Raw genomic sequence first — 27,830 nt, forward strand, 5'->3', positions numbered from 1 at the left:
AGGTTCAGACTGCAAATTAGTCTTCACAATCATCGCGTGCCAGTTTTCAAAGCGGCTATATTGAATTTATTATTTTTAAGATAGGAAAAGGTTTGCCAACAATTGTTTCTTGAATTGGATGTCTAAACCTCAATTTTTTTTTTATTTTTTTTTTTATTATGGATCCAATACAGCCGCTTTCAAAACTGGCAGGCGACGATTATGAACACACTGATATCCAGTTTGAATCTCGTAAGTCACATAAGACACCCCAACATATATGCACGACGTGGCCATATACCAGTAGCACCAGTGGAACACCCAGAAACCATTTGTATAAATAAGATTTTGAGTAAAAAATAATGCTTAAAATTATGAGAACAAGCTAACATTATTGTAGTTACAATTTACACTCTTTATTATTATTATTATTATTATTATTAATATTTTTTTTATTTTATTTTTATTTATTAATTTATTTATTTATTTTGTCTGAGTCTGTGGGCCGCAATGGTTTCTCGTCAAGAAGACAGAGTGAGGCAAAGGCGTCTAAGCAGGTAAAATTGGACAGAAGAATATTATGTTTTCTTCCAGCTGCTATGTCACAGTATGGCCGCCTTGTTTTCGACCCACTATTTGTTCCCAGCAAGAAGCCATTATATATGCACAATGACGCAAAAGGCTGGAGCCCATAGGCCAACTCGGTTACTATTGCAGATATGAAAACAAGGTTAGATATGTAAGGACACTTTTAAATTCCAGCAACACTTTTGTTTTTGTACTAGTGTACCGCTCAATAAAGAAAATGCGTTACCATACATCATGTTGGGCTACACGAATGAAATAATGTGTGGTTTAAAATTAGCTACACCGAGAAGAATTGAAAGGAGACACAGTGAAGAATAAACATGCAAATGCAATATCTACGCCAGTGGCGTAGCAACCACGGTGTTGGGGGGGGGGAGGAAGAGCAGATACGAAGGACGCGAAATTGGGTCTTGCACTATATTTTTCATTGTGTCTTTCCGTTCCCTTTGGTCCAAATAATTTCAAACCACACTTTCTTTCATTCAGTGTTATCCAACAGTGGCAGCTTTGTACTTCTCGTTACTATTGGGCAGTATACTAATATAAATACAAAACTTGCTGCATTTTAAAAATTTCCTTCTATATCTTACCTTGTTTCCGTATCTGCAATGGTAACCGGGTTGGCCTATGGGCTTCGCATTCTATCATGTACAGAAAATATTCTGTAAATATTTTGTCATGTACAGAAAATATTCCCTAAATATTTTGTCATGCACAGAAACTATTCTCTAAATATTTTCTGAGATGTACAAAAAATATTCACTAAATATATTTTGGCATATGTAGGAAAATATTGTCTGTGTTACTGGTAAATAATTTTAAAATATTCCATGAGAAACATTTTAAAAACCATTCCGTTAACATTGTATAAAACGTTTCAAATACATTTTCAGTAATGTTTGGAAATCGTACAGGAAACATTTTTTGGAAATCTTCTCTAACGGCGTATAAAATATTTCTACAACGTTTTTGAGTATATTCAGAGAATGTTTTCAGTATTATGTGGAAAATGTTTTCAAAAACATATGGAATATATTTCCTTAAGGGAAGTAGGATACATTTTCTGAAGGAAAATGATGGCACGTTTTAGAAACGTTTTGAAAATATTTCATTGCTGTGTGGGTATGAGTTTTATATGGAATATTTCAAGAAAAACTTTGGTTACCGATTTGGCAGACCTCAGGTCGGTGTCTGCAGTACCTGTGAAGACCTGAAGATCAAAATTAAATCAAACATGCTTAATGACAATGAAAAACATGTAAATTTTATATTCAGTATTTTATATTTTGTAAATTACTTTAGACCATTTTCATTTTACCTGAACTTATCTATCCTAACTACAGTCTGAATATAACACGAAACTTCATAATACAATCTAACCTAACCTAACCTAAGTATTGCTATCTTTATTACAGGCATGTTTTATGGTAGGTTATGACATTGGATTCTGTATGTAACAAAAAAAGACTGATTTGCAATGGCAAAGTAAAACAAATCGTTTTAATATTATTATCTCAGCACTTTTTCGCAGCTCGGTGTGTTTTAATCACCTAAAAAAATTACTAATGATGGTCAAACTGAAAGGGAACACCTTTTTATAATGTTTTTCGATCAAGGCTTTTGTTTTTCAGCTGCTGATCCGCTAGATCAAGATGATTTACGATTGTCTACTCTGAAAAATTCAACAATGACCATTGATTTTTCGTAAACATGGTTATTTTTGTCAATATGTGTAGCTAACAGTTTTGAAATACATTTGTTTGCCTTTGTACAAAGATTGAATAGTATTACTCACTTATTTCTGAAACCTGTTTAACATAATCCACTAATTGGGATACAGTATTGTGCATTTAAAAACATTGAGTTGAAAAAGGAACATATTCCTAAACATCTTTACACAATTATATGGTATATATAAAAAAATTATGTACAGGTACCATGTGCAATAGGTTTGCTACACTAAACGACACATATTGACAATAGTAAATGTTTTGGTAGAACTATTAGTTTTCTCACAAAACAGTTTGTCTTAGTTTTCCGAAAGTTTATATTTTTGGAATGTGTACCTTTTTCAACTCACCGATTCAATTGACCAAGCGCCATTTTGCAATTTTCGAGATTTTTACATCAGTGAGTAGGAAACACTGTAAATAATGTAAAAAAAATGATTTGAAACCCTACATATTGTTTAAATCTTCAGGACAAGCTATTCGACGAAGCGCCAAGTACTGGATCGTAATGGGAACGTTTCTATTTCCTTCAATATCTCACAAGGGAAGAGAGGGAGATTATATATCGAAGTGGAAAATGGCTTGTACACCAATCGAAAGCACTAATGACACCTATTACGAAATCGTAATAAACATTTTCCGAATGCATTGAATATACAGGGTGGGATGGTGGGAAGACATCCCCTTAAGCTGTAGATCATGTCTGACAGTGGCGTAGCCAGAGGGGCTCACCCGGCTCAAGCCCCCCATTAGTGTCGTGATGTTAAAAGTGGATTCCGCTTATATGCAGTATGTTCTATTTGTGATTCTGATGTTAGGACTTTCCATTTTAGTTCCCGGCTTAAACATGCGGGAGCTTGTAGTTTTACTCCAGATGTACTGTAATTATGTATGTGTGTGTATGTAGTACTTTATTCCTCGGTAACTACCAGCTAAATTTAAAACAAATTTGGTGCGCAAGTACCCAATCATCTAAGGAATAAAGATCACTACATGTGATGGCCGAGCTCAGCCGGCGACAGCCTCGGCTTGGCTTGCCTTGTATGTTGTATTTTATTTCTTGGTAACTACTGGCCGAATATAATCGAAATTTGATACGCAGATAGCTCATTGTCTAAAGAATAAAGACACTGGGCTATACTTGGTGGCTGACTCGGACAAAAGCAAGATCGGATAGCTCTGTTTGTATGTTATACTTTTTTTCTCGGTAACTACTGGCCAGATTTAAATCAAATTTAGTGGTCAAGTATCCCATCGCCTAAGGAATAAAGATCATTGTATATTATGCCTGGGCCGGGCTAAGACAGGCTCGGTTCGGCTTGCCTTGTATTTTATTTTATTTGACTGGCTGGGCCAAGGATAGGCTCAGCTCGGCTCTGTTTATATGTGAAGGGTAGTTTATTTCTCGGTAACTACTGGTCAGACTTAAATCAAATTTAGTGGTCAAGTATCCCATGGCCTAAGGAATAAAGATCATTATATATTATGTCTATGCTAGGTTGGTGACAGGCTCGGCTCAACTTGCCTTGTATGTTGTCGGCCAAATATCATCGAAATGTGGTGCTCATGAGTCCATCATCCAAAGAATAAGGATCACTATACTTGGTGGCCTCGGCCAAGGACTGGCTCGGCTCGGCTCTGATTTGTATAGTACTTCATTTCTTAGTAACTACCAGCCGGATCTAAAGGAAATTTGCTGGATAAGTAGTTCATCGTCTAAGAATAAAGATAACTTTATTTGGTGGCCAAGCCCGGCAATATACAGGCTCAGCTCGCAAACAGAGATTGTGTTTTACAGCTATGCACGCTGGGAGCTTCCGAGTTCGGTTCTCTGACTGTGTTCCCTTTGTTATAATTTATCACAAAGAAAAATTAGGATTAGTTATGTTTAAAAAAAAACCTGGAAGCTCTACATTTACCCATTCATAAAATTTCAACAAATTATTATATACAGTATCCTTCAATCTTTTCGATCCCTTTTTCTGTGACATATGTATCAAAATTTACTAACTTCGATTGCAAATAGAGAGCATTAAACAAAAACAAAAAAAAAAGTATGTTAAGTGTATAGTTTCTACATTGGTGAGCTCCAGCTTAGCCGAATTGTTTGTGTGCGATACTTTGATGTGAAGGGTGCATTACTCCTAGTGGTAGCACCTAAAATTATCCAGTGTTAACTCAGTATCATGAGTAGGGTTACCAACTATGGAAAATAGGAAAACCGGCGCCCCCTCAATATTCCCTAAGATATAGGTGTAAGTGTGAAGTGTTTCTGTTCGGACCTCCCCACACACATGGGAAGGAAAATACTATCGTGAACAAAAGTACTTTTGCACCTGTATTCTGCATATCCTTAGTACATTCACTACGAGTAATAAGCTTAATAGATACCATGTGCTATAACTTAGGGATGGCCAAAATTTTCCGGAATCTAGATTCCGAAAATTTCACTTTCCGGAATTGGCCATCCCTACTATAAATGAAAAACTGAAATCGACATTGAACATTTTATTGTATTTATCACCACCTCTTTAAAATTATATATATATATATATATATATATATATATATATATATATATATATATATATATATATATATATAAAGAACAAATTAATCTTTGCGTGACAATTTTGAATTTGGAGAATGAAATTTATTCTTTAAACTTATACTTCAATTACAGGAAATTGCTTTAAGAAATCCCTTTTTACTCTCAATAAATGTGTAGAATTCCTTATAAGTAAATTTCAAATTTTCCGTGATACAGTCCCTGTCATCTCTTTAAAATTATGTAAACAGATGAACAAAATATATTAATCGTTGATAGATGGTGAAAGGTGACAGCTTTGGATTTTCAGAATTAAAGTTACTTTTTAAGTCTACACTTCAAGCTAGATACAAGTTTGAAAAAAACGGTCATAAATGTGCTGGTAAGAAATTTGCACCGGTCACCGGCTTTAATCAAAATAACAGCAATATTTCCGGCAAGGCAGGTGAAAAACCGGCCAATTGGCAACCCTAATCATGAGGCAATTGGGATGTTTTCTGAATCAAGAACTATCAAACTCTAGCCCAGGAAGTAAAAAATAATGGCGTCTGGGCAGTGATTGGCTAACTACGCATCACCGAGATAAAGCGCCATCTGGCCGGCCAGAGATTTTTACGGGCTATAGCGAATAGGGATGGGCACGAGCGAGTTTTCTTTGAAACTCGACTCGACTCGAAACAGACATCATTTAGTTCGACTCGAGAACTCGGCTCGAAAAATTTCCTTCAACTCGACTCGAATATTGCTCGAGTTTCGAGTCGAGTCGAGCTAAACGAGGCAAATCGAGCTAAATCCTGTATGTAGTTTCAAGTACTCTCTTGAATTATTCCACATAGACAATATAATTATTATCATTGTTACTACTTCTACTACAAATTATTATTATTATTATTATTATTATTATTATTATTATTATTATTATTATTATTATTATTATTATTATTATTATTATTATTATTATTAGAACACCGTGTATAAACATGAAAGATAGGTGGTTTGTGGCTGAATACTAAGAAATAGTTGACTGCGACCTAGATAGTCGTGAAGCCTAGGAGGCAAGAACGTTGTTCATGAGGTTGGAATTTGAATTCCGGGGCCAAAATGTGTTAAAAGTTGTAGGGCGCCGCCCAAACATGTTCAAAACTACTCGCCTCGGGTTTAGGTTTGTTAACGGCTCGAGCGGCTAGGCTCACAGCTCATTCACTATGGAGCCGAACCAAAAAGTAGGGATGCGCACGAGTCGAGACATGTCTCGAATTTCGACTCGAATTCGAGTCGAGACAAACTTCTTTGTCGACTCGAATTTCTCAGTCGAGACACGAGTCGAGTCGAGACTGCTCGTAAAAATCTTGATTCAACTCGAATGTCTCGAAAATCTTTGCTTATTTTTAAAATTATTTCAAAGTAACTAATCACACAGAAATAGCTATTTGCCTTGAAACCAATACCGTTCCAGTATTTATTACTTCGATTTTTTTTTTGATCTTTTTTTTAGCTAGCCGGGGCTAGCCACCCGCTCGAGGGTTACGCCCTCCATGGGGAAAGGGAAGTAAAGTAAAGGGACAGATGGAAAGGAATGGGAGATGGGCTAAGGGATATTCAATAATGTTATATAACTTTATTTCTAAATAAATATATATATATATTAGGACATTACGATCTTTACGATCGTAATCATATGTAGAGAGGAAATTGCACAATGAATTATATACATTAGTGAAAGTACTGTAGTTAGGTTGCATGACAATGAGGGGATGAGTGAGATAGTAATGAGATGAGGTGCAGTTAGACGACACAACACATAGGGTAGTGTTAATGGACAGATGCCGATTATTCTTCTCGCTTGGGGGCTGCTCCAAGCATTAATGATGGACGGTGGGAAGCCCTGTTAGTGACAGAGGAGTTACTGTGCAGAAGATGAGGGTATGATATGCGATGGAGGGTGATCGAGAAGAAATGTTCTGGTGAGTGGAAGATCTGGATGATTTGGTGGTAAGGAATAATGATACATCGTGAAGAGAAGGGAGAGGGGGGAATGAGTGATGGGGTGAGCGATATCGAAATCGGTGTGAGCATTGATGGTATCTACGAGGAGTGGATGATGGGAAGAGAGACGTTGCTGGAAATATCGGAGGCGGAGGTTTTCTAAATGGAACCAAATGTGGGGAAAAGTCATGCGATCATAGAGCTCTGCAGTAGGACTGGGAAGTTTGATTCTGTATGCAATTCTAAGTGCGTGACGTTCGAGGACTTTAAGTTTTCGATAATATGAGAGGGGTGCCGAGACCCAAGCAGGATGTCCATAAGTAAGCACCGGCCGAAGAAAGACTTTATAAGTGTTTAACAGTAATTCTGCAGAAAGACCCCAAGTTGTGCCAGTAAGACGTTTTAAGAGATTGAGTCTATTGTATGCCTTCTTGGTGATGTCCTGGATATGAGCTTTCCATGTGAGGTGCCTATCTAAGGTGAGTCCTAAGTATTTAACGGTGTTAGAGAGTGTAAGACGGGTGTCGTGAACTGTGATCTGAAGTAAGTTTGGATTACGGTGAATTTTGGAGCGTTTCTTAGGAGGAAGAAAGACTATAGTTTGTGTTTTAGCGGCATTGATCTTTAGTCGCCATTTATCGCACCAGAGAACAAACGCGTCTATTGCTGGTTGTAAGGCTTTGTTGATTTGGTGTGTAGTGCTGCCAGTTGCCAGTAATGCTGTATCATCAGCATATTGAAAGATGTGAACATGTTGAGGGAGGGGAGGCATGTCGGCTACATAAAGTAGATATAATAATGGTGATAGTGAGGAGCCTTGAGGTACACCTGAGTGCAGAAAGATGGGATAAGAGGACTGTTGGTTTATGTAAACATAAGCAAGGCGGCCGAACAAGAAATTATAAATAAAACGGATATATGCGATGGGGAGGCGAAAGTTGAGCAGTTTTGAAAGCAGACCCTGATGCCACACTTTATCAAATGCCTTCTCTAAATCAAAGAGTACCAGACAAGACTGCTTAGCGGTGTTATACTGATTATGGATATAGTTGAGGAGACGCAGAAGCTGATCGTTGATGCTGAACTTTTGGCGAAAGCCTGCTTGATGGTGTGGTAAGAGATGGTAATGAGAAAGATGAACATGAAGGCGTTTGATAAGAATTTTCTCGAGGATTTTTGTAAAGACTGGAGTGAGTTGTATCGGCCGGTAGGATGAAACGTTAGCAGGAGGTTTATTGGGTTTAAGAAACATGAGAATTTTGGATGTTTTCCAGAGAGCGGGTACATAGACGGTGCGGAGGATAAAAGTGTAAATGAGGGCAAGAAGAGTCAGCAGAAGTGGTGGACTTTCTTTAACATCTCGATAGGAAATGTTGTCAATTCCAGGAGCGGTATTGCGTTTATGATTGATGACATGAGTGATTTCTGTGATAGTGATGGGGGCAGTGAGTGCTTTATGAGTGGGTAGGTTGTGTGTCTCGTTGGGTTGAAGATGTGGTGAATTGAAGTTGAAATGGTCTACAGGATGATGATGAAAATGCCGGGCGGATGGTAGAGGTGTGAAGATCTCCTGTAAGTAGGAAGCAAAAGCGTTAGCATTTTCGCGGTCTGTGTGTAATGCTTGATCGAGACTTAGAATAGGATATGAGGTTTTAGTAAATTTACCAGCTAATGCGTTGAAACGTTTCCAATATTGCGAAGGGTGCGATGTGGTAGAAAGGGTATTGCAGGTTTTAATCCACTGTCGTAATTTGTATGCTCGGAGGTAATTACATACTGTGCGATGGAGGGCTCTATGATGCTGAAGAGCTTCACGGTTGCCAGTGCGAATGTATTCCTTATAAAACTGACGGGAACGTTTAATCAGAGGAAGGTAGTGAGGAGGGAGTTTAGGACGATGAGGTGAATATGTGGTATGAGGGATGAACTGCTCGGATGCAAGATGTATATGAGTGGTGATAGAGGCGAGAGTGGAGTATAATTCATCTTCAGTAGAAGGGGGAATGATTGCTGAAAGGGCATTGGTTAAGTAGGTTCGGTAGTTGGACCAGTCCGCTTTATCATAGCGAGGGATTAGGCGAGGAGGCGGCGAGTCTGAGATAGGAGGAGAGGAAACTTTTAGAGTGAGTTTAATGGGCACATGGTCACTACCAAGAGGATCGAGGATGTCGATGATGGTGCGGTGGGAAAGTGATGAAGATGTGATAGCTATGTCAGGGGTAGTGTTAGATTCGGGACGAGTTGGTTTTGGAAGTGGATGGATGATGCCTGAAGTAGAAGTAGTAATGAAATTGTGAAAAGCTGTCTTATCTCTGTCTGAGCGGCTATGTATGTTAATATCAGCTAAGATCAGATAATGTCGGAAATGATTAGAAATATATTGAAAGAATGCTAGAGGAATTTGATGACCTGGTCGAACATAGATAGTTGCGACTGTGACACATAGGGATTTGTAATAAAGAGTTGTGATTAGATGTTCAGGAATGTTGGTAAGGGATGGAGAATAGATACGGTACGGTATGTGAGAGGAAAATCCTATTGCTACGCCGCCATTGGCTCGTCTTGCAGGAAGGTTGTTATCGTGTCGAATTAGTTGGTAGCCAGGAATTACTTCGAAAAGGAAAACGCATTTTTAAAGTTAATAGTTAACCTTTCGCCAGCGGGCTTTAATTTTCTTCTCATTTCAGTTAATTAAAACTAATAATTAGCCTATATGTCATGATATTTGATAGCATTTTAAATATGCTAACAATACTTAAGTATCTATCCAGATATCTAATTTGTATAAAACTGTTGCATTATAGTGAACTTTGTAAATTGTCTAAGTGAGCTATTGGCGGTCTATAATAATTTATTGGACTTAGTAAGAAGTTAGTCAAGTGCTACATCTGGAGCATTGGATTAATTCTGATGGAGCATTGGATTAATTCTGATAAATCATTCTGATTTAAATCAAGATTTAAATACTTGATTTTTTAATAATCAAGTGATTATTAAAATTAAATTCCGAAATAAATTAATTTGAAGTGAAAATAAGTAAAATCCCGTTTCTGTTCTGTTATTTCAATTATGGAGGATAATAATCATAATACAATGAGACTCAAATGTATGTACAACACTGTATGAAAACGAGTGTTATGCAGAGCATGATTAAGGAAAATCCCGTTTTGAACGGGTAACAAGGCAATCCTGCTTTCTTCTCTTCGTCACATAGTGTTTGTAAATCGTAAACTATTCCAACGAGGAAATCACCATTCGAATTTAAGACGAAAATTCTTTTATGTGCATGCCTGTTTGTTCCCAGATTTTTTTTTAAGATTTTATAACTTTAGGCGAAATTTACGGATTTTATATGTATTTCGTGCCGCAAGCTAGTTCTGATTTTTTTTTAAAAAAAAATATGCCCTACCAAATATCAGTAACTTTTGTGAAAAAAAATGCATTGTTGACAAACGTTTCGGTACTTTTTCCGTAATGCTTAAGAAACTTTGTTTGGGATTGAAATAGGTTAATGATTGGGGATTAATTCAAAATTCAACTCCAATACTTTCACTTAAATTGCATAATTAACATTTAATACAAATTCCTAATGTTTTCTCTTCAGTCCGCGACTTTTAGTATAGGAGGAGAAAGATTTGGATTAAATAATTAAAAAAAAAACGATTTAAATAAAAAAATCAACTAAATGATTTTTTTTTTTTAAATAAGATTTTTTCCACCCTGCATAATTCACACGCATTTAGCATCTAGCATCTCGATTCTCCCTTCTGGAGAACAGAGAAAGAACGAAAATTTAGATGGTTCAATGACCGTCGGGAATTATCCCTTTTAGTTGAACCGCTGTTGTATTGTTGAATTCACAGAAATGTTCAAAAATAAGCAAAACGTGATTCTACAAAGACTGTTTACTATTTACCCATAGTTTCATTAGTGTCAACTGAAATCTGGGTATGTGGTTATCTGGAATGTTTCTGTCCCTTTTCAATTTACAACTTGAGAGGGTAGGGGGTATGAGAGTCAGGGGACAGCCAGTAATACACCGCTAAAGGAAATGTTTCAGGACTATGTCGGAAGCAGCATGTTTTGTATATACTTCTTAAAATGTTATCCATTCATAAAATATAAATTCGCCCTTCCCTCTTTCCAATACAGAGAAACGACTCTTTTGCTGAAGAAAGATGTTCAGAGAAAAATGAAACGCTTGTTTCAAGCACGAAGTTCTTTATCGGACGCAATGAACGTAATTCTTTTAGTTTCTGAATGTGTTCAGCTTACAGGTTGTGATAAGTTTGAACCCTCCACGAAAATGCTAAAACCAATGACAAGTGCAAATATATATATGACAAATCTGTGGGTGAATCAAATAATGCAGACAAAGGGAAGATGATTGAACTCCTTCGTGGTTAAGCGGTTAGCGTACGCGCCTTTGGTGTAGAAGACCCGAGCTCGATTCCCGGCGGGAGATCATGTGGTTCGGATTTCAGGTTAATAGTAGGTCCATGTCTCATATAGCCTCGCCGCTGAGCGGGATGTTAAACTCAAAATCAGCTCAGCTCAACAAATGGGAAAATAAGTTGAGTTGATTTTGAGTTTAACGTCCCGTTCAGCAGAGAGACTATGAGACGTTAATGGGAAAATGAATAAGTTTTGTTTGAAGATAACACTGCTTGATGAAGCGCAGTATACCACTTGTAAAATAGTCTTGAAGTATTGATATTTGGTATGCGTGAGTGTGTGTGTATACACTTCTTTCTGAATATTTAAATACACTCGTGTCTTATAATTGTTATATTAATATCCACTGGATTAAGTGAAAATATAAAACGGATTTGATGGCAGTCAAATTCACGTCATCTTGGTAATCCATTTAAAAAATACATATATTTATTAATATTAAATTAGGTTATAGTTTAGTGTCCCTTTCAGGAGCAAAGCGGTATGAGACGTGAACCTATAGTTTAACGTGGGATTTGAACCACATGAGCACCTACCGTGAATCAAACCGCGGAAGCACGTTATCGTGTTTAAAATCAGAAAGCCCATCTCTTGTAGTTTAGTCTTGCGTTGGACTCTGGGATTATAGAAATCCGAATGAGATACTTTTATTCTATTTTGTACAGTACATCCGTCCCTTAATCTCAGCGTTTGATAAGAATAGTTACGTATAGAAATTTAAGTCACATTCAAACGTATCAAATTGTTCGATTAATCTGTTGGTGGTTAAGAAATTAAGTGCGTCTGGAGGTAGACTATTTCGCAATTCAGTGGATACAATGTGAATGTATTAAAGTCTATTGTTGCACCCATCAAATTTAAATATTGAAAAAATATTCTCTGTGAATACTAAACAGGATATTATTTTTAAAAAATCAATTGTTAAGTTTATATATATACTGTTCACTAGGTCTCTGTAATATTTCGGTATGAAAACTTTGATGTTCGCACCCAGGCTGTTAATAAGCCAGGTTTTCTGAGAAAGGAATTTTGCAGCGGATAATTCCTGAGTTCGTTATATATATATATATATATATATATATATATATATATATATATATATATATATATATATATATATATATATATATAGTGCTATTTATCAATTTATTTTATCTTTGTGACACAGCGTCATATCACCTTTGAACATGAATACAGTTAAAACTCTTCATGAAAATAATAAAGATAAGTAGGGAAGGTCTTTGAAATTAATTTAGGAATATAATTTGAAAATCTGGCATAATTCAGGCCATGTTTGGCAACTTCGCAAGTCTCAAGTGTGGCAACCCTGCTCTTTTCTTTTCGCTTTTCATTTGAAGTGCTAATGCACATTTACATCTCTTGTAAAAACCAGCATACTATACTTGCAAGATTTCTCCTTGCGAGACGCCACAAAGCTAACTCAAAAAACATCCTGACCAAATGGTCTCCCTCTTTGTCATCGGCGCAAATCTGTCTTCAACATTGGGGGGGACGGGTAAGACGTTCCCATAATCATATAAAAAAAAAAACAATTCTGTGAAGGATCAGAGGAGCAGAATTGTCTTCAGTGGCGTATTTAGGAGGCTATCGGGCTCAAGCTCCCCCCTAAATAAATTTGTTAGTTTTTCGCATTCCACGTACAACAATAATCTTTCCTACCTTTTCTATGAATATCATTGACTTTCCATTTTCTTATGCTCTTTGTTCAGAAATAATACTGTATTTGTCAAATTTCATTCTATGTAAGAAGAACTGCGTCCTTAATTGTTCTTTCTTTCAGCCTTTCTACTTTTCTGTTTCTTTTTCTTGACGTTACTACTTTCATTTCGCCTATCACACTTTATCTACCGTTGTCAGTTGTGACTCAAGTTGGCCATCATCAGTAACACCAAAACTAAGAGGAATTGATAAGCAAAACTGGTGTTCCACATTAGCCCGGGTAATTAGGAAGGCCAAGAGGATGCTTCCTTTTTCTTGTATGAATAGAATAAAGGGTTAGATTCACTCCTTAATTTTTGTATCATATCATATAGGATTTATCGGTCTGTAATTCTTGCTATTATAACTTCAATTTATGCATAAATTAAAATATATTTAATTCGCGAACTCAGGTGGGCAATTGCCCACTTCCTCCCTTGTGTTGGGCATAGCCCCTCGAAACAAAATCCTAAATACGTCATTGGTTGTCTTCAACATTGGGAAGTGGGCAGATTTGAGGCTTATTCTAAAGAAGGGAGATGAAACTCATATTACGATAGATGAATCTGATCAACTGTTGTAGAGTATATTATATATTACGCGATGTAGATTAAGTAGTAGTACATATCACTATTACAAATCACTGCCATGAACACATTCTGAAATCTGAATCATACATATTTATAATTGGTATGTTTCTAATTAGGCATCTGCAAAGATCCACGCTAAAATTGTTTTATAATCATATAATAACATAAATAATGACTTCCCCAAAACTATGAAGAAAGAATATCAATTATGTATGACGTAACAAAACTCTTTGAGCAAAATATTATAATCTCAATAACATTACAGGAATCGGTGAGAAATCTGACGCATGTCATACTCTTCACTTAACAGATGTAATCTTAAGATTATGGAGGAAAATATTCCAGCAATTGAACGAAACATCCTCTCTCAAAAGAAAAATTGGGACACGCGGAAATACGTAGGAACAAATCATGGTTCGAACTAGCAGAGAAGAGAAAACAGGCAAACTTACGCTGGCTACAAACTCCGAATGAAATAACTACACAAAATTTCGTAGACATCAGATGGGAAACTTCCAAAACTCAGAACAAAGAAACGCGATAGTTTGAACTAAAATTTAGGAACTTGAAGATAATAGTAAAAATAAAAACATTCGGGACATGTATAAAGGGATCAACGAATTTAAGAAAGGCTATCAACCTCGTGCTTATATTAAAGAAAGCTGATGGAACAGTTCTCAATGATACAGATAGCATTTTAAATAGATGGAAAGATTTCTTTGACGATTTGCTTAACACGCAGCCAAAAACTAATGTGCATGGAGAAAGGGAGATACACACCGCAGAACCGTATATTCCAGAACCCAACCGAATAGAAGTAGAAATCGCTATAAATAAATTAAAGGAACACAAATCTCCGGGTGTAAACGAAATTCCGGTTGAGTTAATTTTAGCTGGAGGCAAAAAATTGTGGAACAAGATACACAAACTCATTCTTCTTATCTACAACAAGGAAGAATTGCCACAAGAATGGAAAGAATCAATCATTGTTCCAATCCACAAGAAAGGCGACACAACTGACTGTAATAATTATGGAGACATCTCTCTTCTGCCAACATCCTATAAAATAATTTCAAACATTTTTCTAGCAAGATTGACCCCATACGCAGATGAAATTATTGGAGATCACCAGTGTGGATTTAGACGAAATCGATCAACTATCGACAAAATATTTACCATTCGCCAAATACTCGAAAACAAGTGGGAATACAGTAGCCCGGTACATCAACTATTTATTGATTTTAGAAAGGCTTACAACTCGATTAGGAAAGAAACATTGTACAACGTTCTTACAGAATTTGGAATACCGAAAAAGCTCATTAGATTGATTAAGGAATATTTAAATGAATCCCAAAGTAAAGCCCGGGTAGGAGAATTTTTGTCCACGAGCTTTCTCGTCAAGAATGGCCTGAAACAAGGAGATGCGTTGTCGCCATTATTATTCAACTTTGCCCTGGAATACGCTATAAGGAAAATCAAAGATAGCAACCAGGGCCTAGAGCTGAACGGTGTTCACCAGGTTATGCGTACGCTGATGATGTAATTTTAATACGGGTTGATAGGAGAAAAATAGAAAGAAATGCAGAGGTCTTATTAAACGCTTGCATGGACATGGGTTTGGAAGTAAATGCAGAGAAAACTAAATACATGGAAGTGCGTCGGGACCGTAATACGATAAATTATGGATGCGTTAAAATATTAAATACTTTTGATAAAATGGATACTTTCAAATATGTAGGATCAATATGAACAGACGAAAATCATATTCACGAAGAAATTAAATGTTGACTAAAAACAGGGAATTCGTGTTATTATTCAGTTCAAAATCTCTTGTCGTCGCGAATTCTGTCGAGGAATTTGAAGCTTAAAATATATAAGACGATAATCATGCCTGTTGTTCTTTATGGTTTCAAAAATGGTCGCTTTCTGAGTGAAGAGCATAGACTGAAAGTATTTGAGAACAAGATCCCGCAAGTAATATTTGGACCCAAGAGGAACGGGAATGGGGAATTGCTGAAACTTCATAACGAGGAACTACGTAAATTATACGGCTAACCAAACATTGTTAGGGTTATCAAGTCTAGGAGGCTTAGGTGGGCAGGACATGTAGCGAGGATGGAAGAAAGTAGGAACGCTTTCAAAGTGTTAGCGGTAAGATCAATCGTAAAACGACCATTAGGAAGAGCTAGGCGCAGAATGAAAGACAATATTAAGATGGATCTCGCAGAGATAGGAATACAAAGTAGAAACTGGATCCACTTGGCTAAGGATAGAAGTCAGTGGAGAGCTTTTGTGAACGCAGGATTGAACCTGCGGGTTCCATAGGCTATAGAGTTAGTTAGCTCACCAAGCATGAGTAGATGCTTAGGCTGATACTACAAATAGATTAAATGCGCATTTATTGAAAAGATGAGTTCTACTGACATTGGATAGTCTATATACTCTTCGTGTGATAGGGCCTAGGGGGGAGGATGAGATAAGATTTTATATCAGGTTACGTCACGCTCAGGCGCACGCCTTTATTTTCATTAAAAATGGAAAAGCCGAGAGAAACAAATTTCATCTCACTTTCCTTTGTGGCAGTCGGACACAAATCATCACATTTATCTGCAGAAAGCACTTTTCAAATCGGATTATTGGGAGAGCCTCCAGTTCCAATGTTGGGGGGGACATGTCTCCCCATTTTCCCGGAATTTGTGCCCGTACCTACAGCTGAGACAACTTTCCAGCATGAGGAGAGGGCCATATCCTCCTCTGGCATTTATTGCAATTTGTGCTCAAGGTGCGGAGGTGGAATTAACACATATTGATGAGACTACTAAACGCACTACAGCACGAAGTTCAGTTAGAAATACTACAGAATACGATTCTTTTTAAAAAATGGAAAAGCCAAGAGAAATCAATTTCATCTTACATTCCTTTGTGGCAGTCGGACACAAATCATCACACTTATCCCAAAAAGCACATTTTAAGTCAGATTATTGGGGGGGGACAGTCCCCCCAGGTCAAACATTGGGGGGGACATGTCCCCCTCGTCCCCCGGGATTTGCGCCAGTGCTCTTTGTGTGTGTATGTTTGAAGAAAGAACAGCCAATGCGTTGTTTTTCTGATCCTAATTGTTCAATTTGTCGCTGTGGTAAAACTCTTATTTCGCTAAACTTGACAAATAATATAATAAAATATAATGCTTATCCATCAATGAGCGCGGATTGCAGAGAAAGTCAGTAAACTAAAGTACCCCTATTGACTCTCCTCGAAATTAAATGCAATTAGAAGTCATTTTCTCTTCTGGGTTACTAAGGACGGGACGAAATTATTCTTCTTTGTATCTTTGTAGCAGGGGCGTAATTTACGGGGGGCAGGGAGTGGTATTCCCCTCCGCTGAGTTTGAGATTTATATAGAGTTTATTAATAGAATAGTAGTATGTCAGTGAAAAGCGCGAAATTTTACTTACATCAAGGGGTCTTGCCTCCCCCCCGCAAGCCAAATCTGAAATGACGCTACTGCTTTGTAGTCGAGAAAATAATAATAATAATAATAATAATAATAATAATAATAATAATAATAATAATAATAATAATAATAATATATAATAATAATAATAAATGCATAGAAGAAACCCAATAAATACGAAAGTAATTCACAATCTCCCTCATAATGAATGGAAATGTCAAGTACTTTCGTATTTATTGGACTTCCTTTATGAATATACAATTACTTATTACAGTGCATAAAATGCCCTATAAAATTTACAAATTGCGATATAAATTGAAATTTGTATCGCAATTTGCTACATAATATGTACATTATTTAAAAGAACTTTTATATGTACGGTATGTAGGCTATAAGTTATTATATATATATGAGACTTGTCGAAACAGTCTTAAATCTCGACTCGTCTCGTGCGCATCCCTACCGAGAAGTGAACCGAGACAACAGCTCATCCCAACCAAGCCGGCTCGAGCCGATGGCTCATCCCAATCGAGTCGGCTTACCCTAACCGAGCCCACTGGAGCCATCGGCTCAGTTGAGCCAAGCCGATGCATCGTTTCAACCGAACCAGCTCAAGCTGTCGGTTAAGTTGAGCCGAGCCGATGTCTTATCCCAACCGATCCGGCTCGAGCTGTTCACTCAGTTGAACCGAGTCGAGTCGGTTAACATCACTTCCCGTGGTGGGCTTCTGCTTGGTCTCAAAACTTCAACCGTGCAGGTCTGAGCCTTGATGGTAAGAACTACAGTATATACTTATATTGATGCTCACCATATTTGAAGCTGTCTCGTTATAAAAATTTATTGTCGTCTCGTTATCGAGACGAGACGAGATGCAAGGAATGCCCCCTCTCGTGAGCAACACTAAAAGTCTTCCACATTAGTGCCTATATTTCTCATAGCTTTCGCTTTCCAGTCTAATCACTCAATCAGGCCACGATTTCAAAACGAGCTAAAACGAGCTGAACGAGCGAGCCATTTATTAAACTCGACTCGACTTGAAACTCGACCTCAAAACAGCGACTCGGCTCGGAACTCGACTCGAGAAAATTACCTTTGGCTCGACTCGTGCCCATCCCTAATAGCGAAAGGAAGTTCACAACTACCCTCTACCTGTAAGCAAATTTCATCAGTTTCTCAACGCCGTGCAAATAAAGAAAACTGAAAATAATATTACTCTAGCCAGCTCTATGGTGCAGATAAGTACCAGTGATTGTGGTCAGGATTATTTAGGGCCTAGGCTCCAACCTAGGGCCACATATTTGACTCTCTCTTCCCCACATTGTATGTTACAAAAGAAATTGATCCATTTTACTACAAATTCCCTGTGTGGGTGTGTCTGTATTACATGTTATAATACACTGTTAGTTTATAGTGATCCGCATATAAACGTGCATTCAAGGTGAAATTTTCTGTAGTCGCGACTAAATGCAAAATTTATTGTGCCGACAATTTGATCATTGCAATTTACAATACAAGAACTACGAATATATTTTCTTTGACAGAAAGGGGAGGGTTGAAGTATAGTCTTGGGTGTAAGAATATGTTCATTTGCCTTGCACATGGTCAGTTATTTGCTTCAAACGCCATATTTCTGACCTTTTCAGGCTGGTGTATGTAATAACTTCTATAAATTGCTTTGTTATACGTATAAGGCATGCCACGAAACCTGAAGTCTGAATCCAGTAACAAGATTATAAAGTTTTGTTGCAAGATATAATTTATATAAATGTCTATCGCGAAACTGAAATTTACAGTCACTAACGGCGACCAATCTGGTACATGGGCGTACATGGTTTGCTCTTAAATTAGGCGCCAAATTCGTATTTCTAGTTACGATGGTGACCTGGCACTCCGGATTTTTCAACTCACACACACACACACACACACACACACACACACACATATATATATATATATATATATATATATATATATATATATATATATATATATAATTGAATCTTTAAATTGAATCAATTTAAAGAAATTAGAAGAGAGCCAGGTAAGAGAGGAATAGCTACCAGATTCGAATATATTTTCGGCTTTAGAAGATTTGGAGTGCACTAGTGTTGAGGATACCTGAATTGAAATTAGAGATAGCATTAAAAATTTCAGCAAAAGAAAAGACACGCGGAAATACGTAGGAACAAACCATGGTTCGACCAGGAATGCATTATACTAGCAGAGAAGAGAAAACAGGCAAAATTACGCAGGCTACAAAATCCGAATGAAATAACTAGGGTCTACACAAAATTTCGCAGATATCAGGCGGGAAACTTCCAAAACTTTTAGAACAAAGAAACGCTATTTTTTAAAAGCTAAAAATAAGCAACTTGAAGATAATAGTAAAAATAAAAACATCCGGGGCATGTATAAGGGGATCAGTGAATTTAAGAAAGGCTATCAACCTCGTGCTTATATATTAAAGAAATCTGACGGTACAGTTCTCACTGATACGGATAGCATCTTAAATAGATGGAAAGATTTCTTGACGATTTGCTTGACACGCAACCAAAAACTAGTGTGCGTGGAGAAAAGGAGATACACCGGAGAACCGTACACTCTAAAAACAGTACCCATGATTTTGCACAAGTACCCATGAAATAGAAGGTACTTCGCTGATGTAATGAGAATTCAATGTACCGAAAACTTTAGTGGGTACACACCGCATCTCTTCCTCTTACCCATGAATTAGTGGGTACATGGAAGATTTATGGGTACAGTAAATTCGTACCGAAGAATGTACCCATGACAATAAGGTAACATTAACATACGCCATATTGTGTGTTATCGGTTGATGTGTTGTTTGTGCATTATTTGAATGAAGATTGGAAAGACTCAAGCAACCAATCAAACGAGTCACATATAAAAGTAAGTGGAGTATTCTGTATTTATAATTGTATTTGGATATTGTAAATGAATTAACTTGTCTAAAATGTATATTATATTTCAATAGCCAAACAGTAATTTAAGCGATAGTTCCTTTGAAACAATTTTTGATGGTTAAGCTGATTATAAAATGTAAATTTTAAATCTATATTTTTAACATGCACAACATGCTAATTTTCGTGACTTTATCTGAATAATATTCCGACTTTTCCGTGGGTGCCATTAACGTATGTAGGAAAATCAAGTGTCATTTATGGAATTGAAAGTGCAAGGGTAAGTATTCCACACACATGCTTACGTGCACCTTGCACTTCACTGGTTTGTATAGGTTGTGTTTATGGCTTCTGGTGCTTACGTTCAAGGGAACGTTTACTAAATCCCTGTACCTTGTGTTTGTGGAAGGACTTCGCCGTGTAAGTGTTGTATCACCGGACCAATTTTTGGAAATTTACAGGGTGAATTGGAGAATTTATTTTGGTTTGAAAGGAAGAGTGAGTGAAAGTCAGGTGAGGGGAATAGTTGAAGTTAAGAAAGTGATTCCTGTAGGCTGTGTTTGATGTTGTAAAGGAATACTGTATATGGAGGCGGAAGTGACTGTTTAGCGGAGAAGTACACTTGTTATGATCTAGTGGCGGGAAAGACAGTGTGGTAATAGCGCGTATATGTCAAGATTGTGACATATCGTGTTTGCGTTTTATAGAATTATACAAAAATAACGAATGTCAGTTGTTGAAATTGTGTGAAAGACACAGTATACTGTTTACAAGTGGAGCTTTACTAATATGAAGTGCTATTGAAGCTAGTATCATTGCCAAAAACCATCTGTTTCACTACCAACTCGCATACCCATCATCGCTGACACGCCTGCTTCCTTCGGACGCATCCAGCACTTAGTATACATTCGGACGCCGTGTTTATACGCAATAGTGATTTTTTATGCCAAATTGTAAAAGTCTACATGCATCTGTTTTGAAGGTAACTGAACCTTACCTAGCCTCATGTAACGTAATGTAATCTAACCAAGTGTAGTACACTTTGGTACTTTTTCTATTTTCATGTGACCCTCGATATAACACAAATGCCCCCTTCTCCCTCGGACACCAGTCACAACGTTGAACCCCTCTACCCTCGAAGTCCTTGTACAAGTACATGACATAGAAAACATACCCAATGTGCACACAGAGAAGGCCTACTTTTATCAAAATGCGCCTCACCTCATAGGACTACATCACGAAAGTAGCAACGAAAACTAAAAGGACTTAAATTAACCTGGCCCTAGCTGATATTCCACAAGAGTTCGTACAAAAAAAAAAAAAAAAAAAAAAGTGAAAGCAATCGAAGGAAAGATTTAGCAACTGGGGCTACAACTTACCAATCTATCTCTCTCTTTTTTTCTTTCTTTATAAACGGTGCTAGCTTAAACTTGGCCAAAAATAAAAAATAAAATATACGGATCCTTCGAAAATTTCAAAGTTTCTTGCTCAGTATCGCAAACTCAAATAGGAAATGCAATATCTCAAACTAAACAAACAAACAGACAAATATTATTTCGTTAAACTTTCCTGATCCACTCAACAATTTGTCTGTAAATACTGTCATTCTACTCGTGTGTAATTTATAAGACCCACAAAATAACTTACGCTACTAACATCTAATATTACTCGATATAACTGGTGGGAAATATTTTGTTGGGTGCCAGTGTCTGCTGCACAGGGTTAGCAAAAAAGACGTTTCTTTTGAACCGGTGTTTTGGTTTAAATAAATTTCTTAATTTATTTGGATTACACATGGATATAAATAATTTTATTTGGCCTTAACGTCCTTATGCAACACAGTGATATGAAAGTAGGTCTTTTTCCGAAAGTAGACATCGATTACAAGGAAAATGTTTAGCTGTCTGATGCAATAGGAATAAATAGCGCGATTATAATACAAATTTGTTGCTTCATCTTTAAAGCACAGTAACATTTATTTTGATTTATAATTATGAATTAGCTTATTATTGGTAAAATAAAAGTGACATCTCTCCTCTTCTTCTTCGTAAGGTATTTTCATAAGAAGATTGACAGAGGAAGAAAGAGGCAAAAACTGATATCAAAAGAGAAACAACAAACCCGTGTCGTTCCAAATGAACCCTTGGCCGGTTCATCTAGTGAGAAATCACATTCAGCAAATTCAACAGAAAATGTATCTGACTACTTACTGGAGTTAGAGGTAATTATATTAAAGTATTGCTTTATATTAGCGAGTGACCGTAGGGCAGTTGAGTAGAGCGTTGGCTTCGTATTAGGAAGGTCCTGGGTTCGCGCTCAGAAACCGCTTGTCCCTGGTTTCTCTCAGTCGTACTAGGCAAATGCTGTAATGGTGCCTTAAATAAGGCCAGTGTCTACTTTTTAAACCCATTTAACATAGGTAATAGTATTGTACGAAATTTTAACCATTTATTTTTATTTTTTGCGAATTTTTATTATTTTGAAAATAAATTTATTAGAAATCGCAACATCAATGTTTCGGATGTCCCTAAGATCGTCATCAGTAATTACAGTAAATTGGGGAAGGAATTTTGAATAGCCTGTTTATGCAATATTCGTGTATTGTAGTAAAATCTGGTAATATGGCAGTAGGATACAGAAGGATATTTCTTTGTTTTTTGTTAGAATAGAAGTGCTTGAAATTGGGACCACGCAATTTGATTAATTTCGTTTCTTCGCCTTTGCGTTTTGATCCCAATAAATAATCCGTAATTTTATGAGCCATAGATAGCAGCAAAATCGAAGTATGTTTTAACAAATATTCGCTTTGATATTTTAAAGATCAAGTAAATGTTCTCTTACCATCTTTAAATAGCAGTAATAATTATAGGTACCTTCTCCCAATACCTTTAATCACGTGTACTAGTTTTGTTTTCCAATCACACATCACTTTTGAAGAAATTGCTGGAATTACTGTATCAGAGAATACTCAACATAAAATTCATTGTATATTGATTGCAAAATTCTAAATTTAACACAATAGACTATACTTATCTAAAGTTGCATAGATCTTTCCGCGATCTGCTGCTCTTTTTCCACGGAATTGCTGCAGTTTTTTAATATATTTTTATTGTATACATTTTTTCTTTTCCTTCTGACATCCTTCTACCACCAACAGATTACATCTGTTGCACATAAGAATTTAAAAGTACTTTGAAACCAATTTTGCAGTTCAGAAAGAAGTCTTGTGTCACCTTTTACTTGATTTTGTAAATGAGAACGAGAGTTGACCGCAGTAGGCGTGCGCTTTGAAGTGTCAGTCCGCCGACTTCAATGCTTCAGGTTCGATTCTCACTGGAGCATGATAGTTTGTGGATTTTAGAAACTTAACAGCTAATAGCATCGTACCCAGCCAAAGTCAAGAGCTACTAAAATCAGGGTTAAAAAAAAAAAACACCTGCGCCCATATCGGTTTTCTCGGATTTAATTTATTTTTCAAAATATCTAAATGTCTGTGGGTAAAAGTTTTAAAATGTGATTTATATTTCAAGATTCTCATTGTCACAATTTGCAACAAGGGGGGCGCGGTGGCTCAGTGGCAGAGCGTTCACCTCCGGTGCTTGGGGTCCCTGGTTAGATTCCAGTTCGCGCCATGTGGACTTTGTGAAGGACAATCACCGTGCTCGTGGGTTTTCTCGGGGTTTTCCCGTTTTCTCCCACTTTCTTTTTTCCACCATTTCATTCATTTCTTATTATCACAAACTCCTTTAGCCCACAAACCATAACCATGGGACGTAAAACTCAAAGACTTCATTTATTTCAAATATAAGCATAATAATCTATACATTAATTTGTATAATTATCTCAATTAATTCCATAATTATCTCAAGCTGAGTTTTTAAAAATTCATTCAGTACTTTACAAAGGTCCTAGAAAAGACTTAATTAGTATATATGGAATGATGTAGTATGCCTAAAAGTCCAAATTTTGTAAAAATCACTTTCAATGTGATCCGCTTAGTTGTATGACTAATATATTCATCAAAAGCTTAATTACCAGGTGGGTTTTTTCAGGTGTTTCCAACCCGAAAAAACCCACCTTTTTTGGCTGAGCTGGGCCCACATCGACAAACTCTGACGAAAATACAGAGTTTTACCAAGAACAAGCGAATTCCAAAGTAAAGTTATAAGTTTTTGTAGTATGTTACCACTAAAAAATCGTACCAAAGTATAACATATTTAATTTTTACAATTAATATTGTTAAATATTCTAAGGAGTACTTCTATTTGTTTGTCGTCTTTATAGAGAATTAACGTGTCGTCTACATAACGATAGTATGTAAACAACTTTTCAATTTAGATGTAATTACACTTGATAAGATAATTATTGCATATTTTACACAGCATCAGGCACGTAGCCAAGGGTGGGGGTCCGGACCCCCCCCCCCTTCCTTCCAGACCAGAATTTAAAAAATAAGGAAGGATGAAACGAAATGAAATTAGAAAAAGAAGGATCGCGTTAAAAATTTAAAAAAAAAAATCAGGATGCTTTTGGTTACTCTTTCTTATGAGGAGATTTGTATTACTTCCAATACATGGTGGCGAGGTAAGCGAGATATCCTGGAAGAATTGGGGAATTTGAAATTTCTAGAAAAGTTACGGAATTCTCAGAATTTCTAGAAAAGTTACGGAATTCTCAGAATTTCTGCTACTAGTGAGGGAGATTTCAAGCTTCCAAAAGTATAGTACGATTGAGTAACAGCGTGGACAATTTTTTAAAATCATTTTTTGAGATCGCATCCTTGCAGTATCTAACATGTTATTTCAAATACAATTTTCTAATGCTTCTTTAACCCTTTGGGGATCCTATGGTGCAATTTTGTACCATACGCGTTATTTCTCTTCTATTTGAGCTTTTTCGTCCGGTTTTTTTTTTTGTTTTGTTTTCCAAGTCCAGAGGCCTTGTAGAAGACATTACGTATGGTTTCAGACCGTCCTGCGTCCAGACATAGGAGGTGATGACGTCATAAGTCAAAAATTTCTTTTCTCATTTTCTAAGTCTATGTTCAATATTTTTTGGCGGCTTATTTTTCTACGTAGAAGATTGAAATTTTGCACAAACATTTAGTCCACCGAGTAGTATTTACCAGATTTTTTGTTCCGATATCAGTGCTAAAACAGGGAGGGGGGAACCAGAGGGGCAAAGGGGTGAGAAAAGGGATTATTTACCCCCAAAATCCCGTTTTTCGTCATTTTCCCGCCTTACATACATGATAGGACCACCTGAGTCATACCGTCTGAAAGGCAGTTCCATTCTGAAGAGAACGACGGTCGCATTATTATCCTAGGGTAATTAGGGATGTATAAGGGAATTTTTAAAAAATATACTTCTATATAGGGAAAAGTGGGGCATTGTCGGTATATATATTTTTGGCGGGCTTATTTTTGAACGTAGAAGATTGAAATTTTGCACAAACATTCAGTCCACCGAGTAGTATTTACCAGATATTTTGTTCCGATGTCAGTGTTAAAACAGGGGGGAACAAGAGGGGCAAAGGGTTAAAAAAAGGGATATTTTTAAACCAAAAATTCCGTTTTTCGTCATTTTCCCGCCTCACATACATGATAGGACTACGTGAGTCAAACCGTCTGAAAGGCAGTTCCATTCTGAAGAGAACGACAGTCGAATTATTATTCTAGGGTAATTAGGGCCGTCTTAGTGAATTTTTATCCAAATATACTTCTGTATAGGGTAAAAGTGGGGCATGGTAGAGAATTTTTTTCTGGCGGGCCTATTTTTTCACGTAGAAGATTGAAATTTTGCACAAACATTCAGTCCACCGAGTAGTATTTACCAGAAGTTTTTTTTCGATTTCTGCGTAAAATCAGGGGGGGTCCAGAGGGGCATAAGTTGAAAAGAGGGATTTTTAGACCCCAAAAATCCCTTTCTTCGGGATTTTCCCCCTCTACATTCATGATAGAGACACGTGAGTCATACCGTCTGAAAGGCAGTTCTGTTCTGAAGAGAATGGTGGGTGAAACATGACCCTAGGGTAATTAGGGATGTCTCAGGAAATTTTTTCCCTGAGATCATGGTGTTTTGCGGTCGTTTTGGGCATGGTGGGAATTCCTGATAAAATTTCTCCCGCCCTTACTATTCAAAATAGAAACTTTAAATTTGGTACACACATTTAGTTTACCAAGTACTATTCGTCAGATTTTTTGAAGGTCTCTACGTTCACATGGGGGGGGGGCAGGGGGGCCCAGAGTTGTACAAAAAAAATTTCCCATCAAAATTTTCCCTTTGACATCAATTTTCCCTCTCCTGGTATATGGTATGGGCATGGAAGTGATACCATTTGAAAGCCTGCTCTATTCTGAAGAGAATGAGGTATGAACCATCAAAATAGGATAAATAGTGACGATGCAGTAGCTGCTTGACTGAAAGTCTAAAAAATAGCCCAAAATGCCAGGATCCGGAAAGGGTTAACGTGTCATTTGAAACAGACAGTAGTTGACGGAATAATAAAAACAAAAATTTATGTGGAAAGAAAAGTTCTGTTAACATCTGATTCAACAGAGAAAGGAACACAGATATTCTAAAATATTTTACAAGACATTATTGAGTATATACTTTTTATAATAGTGAATATACGTATACTTTTTATAGTAGTTGAGGTCATAATGAAAGGGAAATTGTTATATTTGAATGAACAGAGGAGGGACGTAAATATTGTATTTTTTTTATTGTTTTACTCGAGATTTCTTGATAGTTTCTTATTAAAATACTAACCAACATATCCCCATTTCCTTGTCCTAACAAACCAATATATGTTGATAGTAAAGTAGTTTAGATTGATCAAGCTCCTGAGCATTCAGAATTTTATGTCACGCCCCCCCCCCCCTCCGTTAGGAAATCCTGGCTAAACGAACCAATATATATTCCAGTAAAATAGTTTAGAATGATCGAGCCCCTGGTGTGATGACCAGAGTACTTCATGTCACGGACCCCCCCCCCTTCACGAAATCCTGGCTACGTGCCTGACAGCATTGTTATTTCGTGATTTTATTTCTTTATGTAAATATGTACTGTATTCTTTATATTTTATTAAACATATCTAAACTCATTCCTTTTGGATATATATATATTACAGGCATTGTTTCCAGAAACCTTGCAACCTCAAGGACCAACCCTCTGTTCTATACGGCCAAGTCCAAAATGCTGTGGAAAGGAAATGGAGAAACAGCTGAGATATAGAAGAGGCCTCCCTGCTGCTCTTATGTATTTATTACGTTAAGAATTTATTATACCCAACTTGGTTTGGACAGTTTCTGAAACGCTGACACGTGACAAAGAAATATTAAACGCAGCGTACTGAAGGAACCATATAAAACACTAAACATTATAACGAAAACAACTGTAAGAATAACAATTAAACAATAGCAATAAACTTGTTTTTGTATCATTTGAATTATGTTCCTGTATATCAAGTATTTTTAGCACTTCATTTTAAAATAATAATGTTTATTTATTATTTAATAAGATTATATAATGTAGCAACAAAAATTGTGAACAATAATGTTAAAACATCAAATTTGCATTATCAGCGCCCCCCCCCCCCCCAATGCAACAAAGCAGTCTGGTCCTTGGTTGTTCTTGAAATTTTTCCCGTAGCTTCCGGATCTGCTTTATTCAATTTGAGATGCTTTAATCGGTGTGAGTCCCCACGCGCAAACTGAAGTATTCTTTCTTCATTTCTAATCCACAGTTTGAAGAAGAATGTGGCATTTTGCCCCAAGTAAAAGAAAATAACAGCTGAGCAAAGAAAATAAGTTTTATTAAAAATTAAAACTTAAATTTTAATGAAAGGTAATTGCATTG

General features: G+C 36.7%; 1 protein-coding gene and 1 long non-coding RNA gene across 2 annotated transcripts in view; one reads left to right on the plus strand and one right to left on the minus strand.

The window, feature by feature from the left end:
• The window catches only part of LOC145671226 (cationic amino acid transporter 2-like), a 1,570,353-nt gene that overhangs the window by 1,093,489 nt on the left and 449,034 nt on the right, over window positions 1-27,830 (minus strand). The gene's annotated exons all lie outside the window — the stretch shown is intronic.
• Window positions 19,744-27,391, plus strand: LOC145671231 (uncharacterized). The gene is made up of 3 exons (XR_014128494.1): window positions 19,744-19,959; window positions 22,023-22,191; window positions 27,103-27,391. It is a non-coding gene; the product is annotated as an uncharacterized LOC145671231 (long non-coding RNA).

Source organism: Thermobia domestica, chromosome 15, assembly GCF_964235325.1.
Source record: "Thermobia domestica chromosome 15, izTheDome1.hap1.1, whole genome shotgun sequence".
In the NCBI taxonomy this organism is placed as follows: Eukaryota; Metazoa; Arthropoda; class Insecta; order Zygentoma; family Lepismatidae; genus Thermobia; species Thermobia domestica.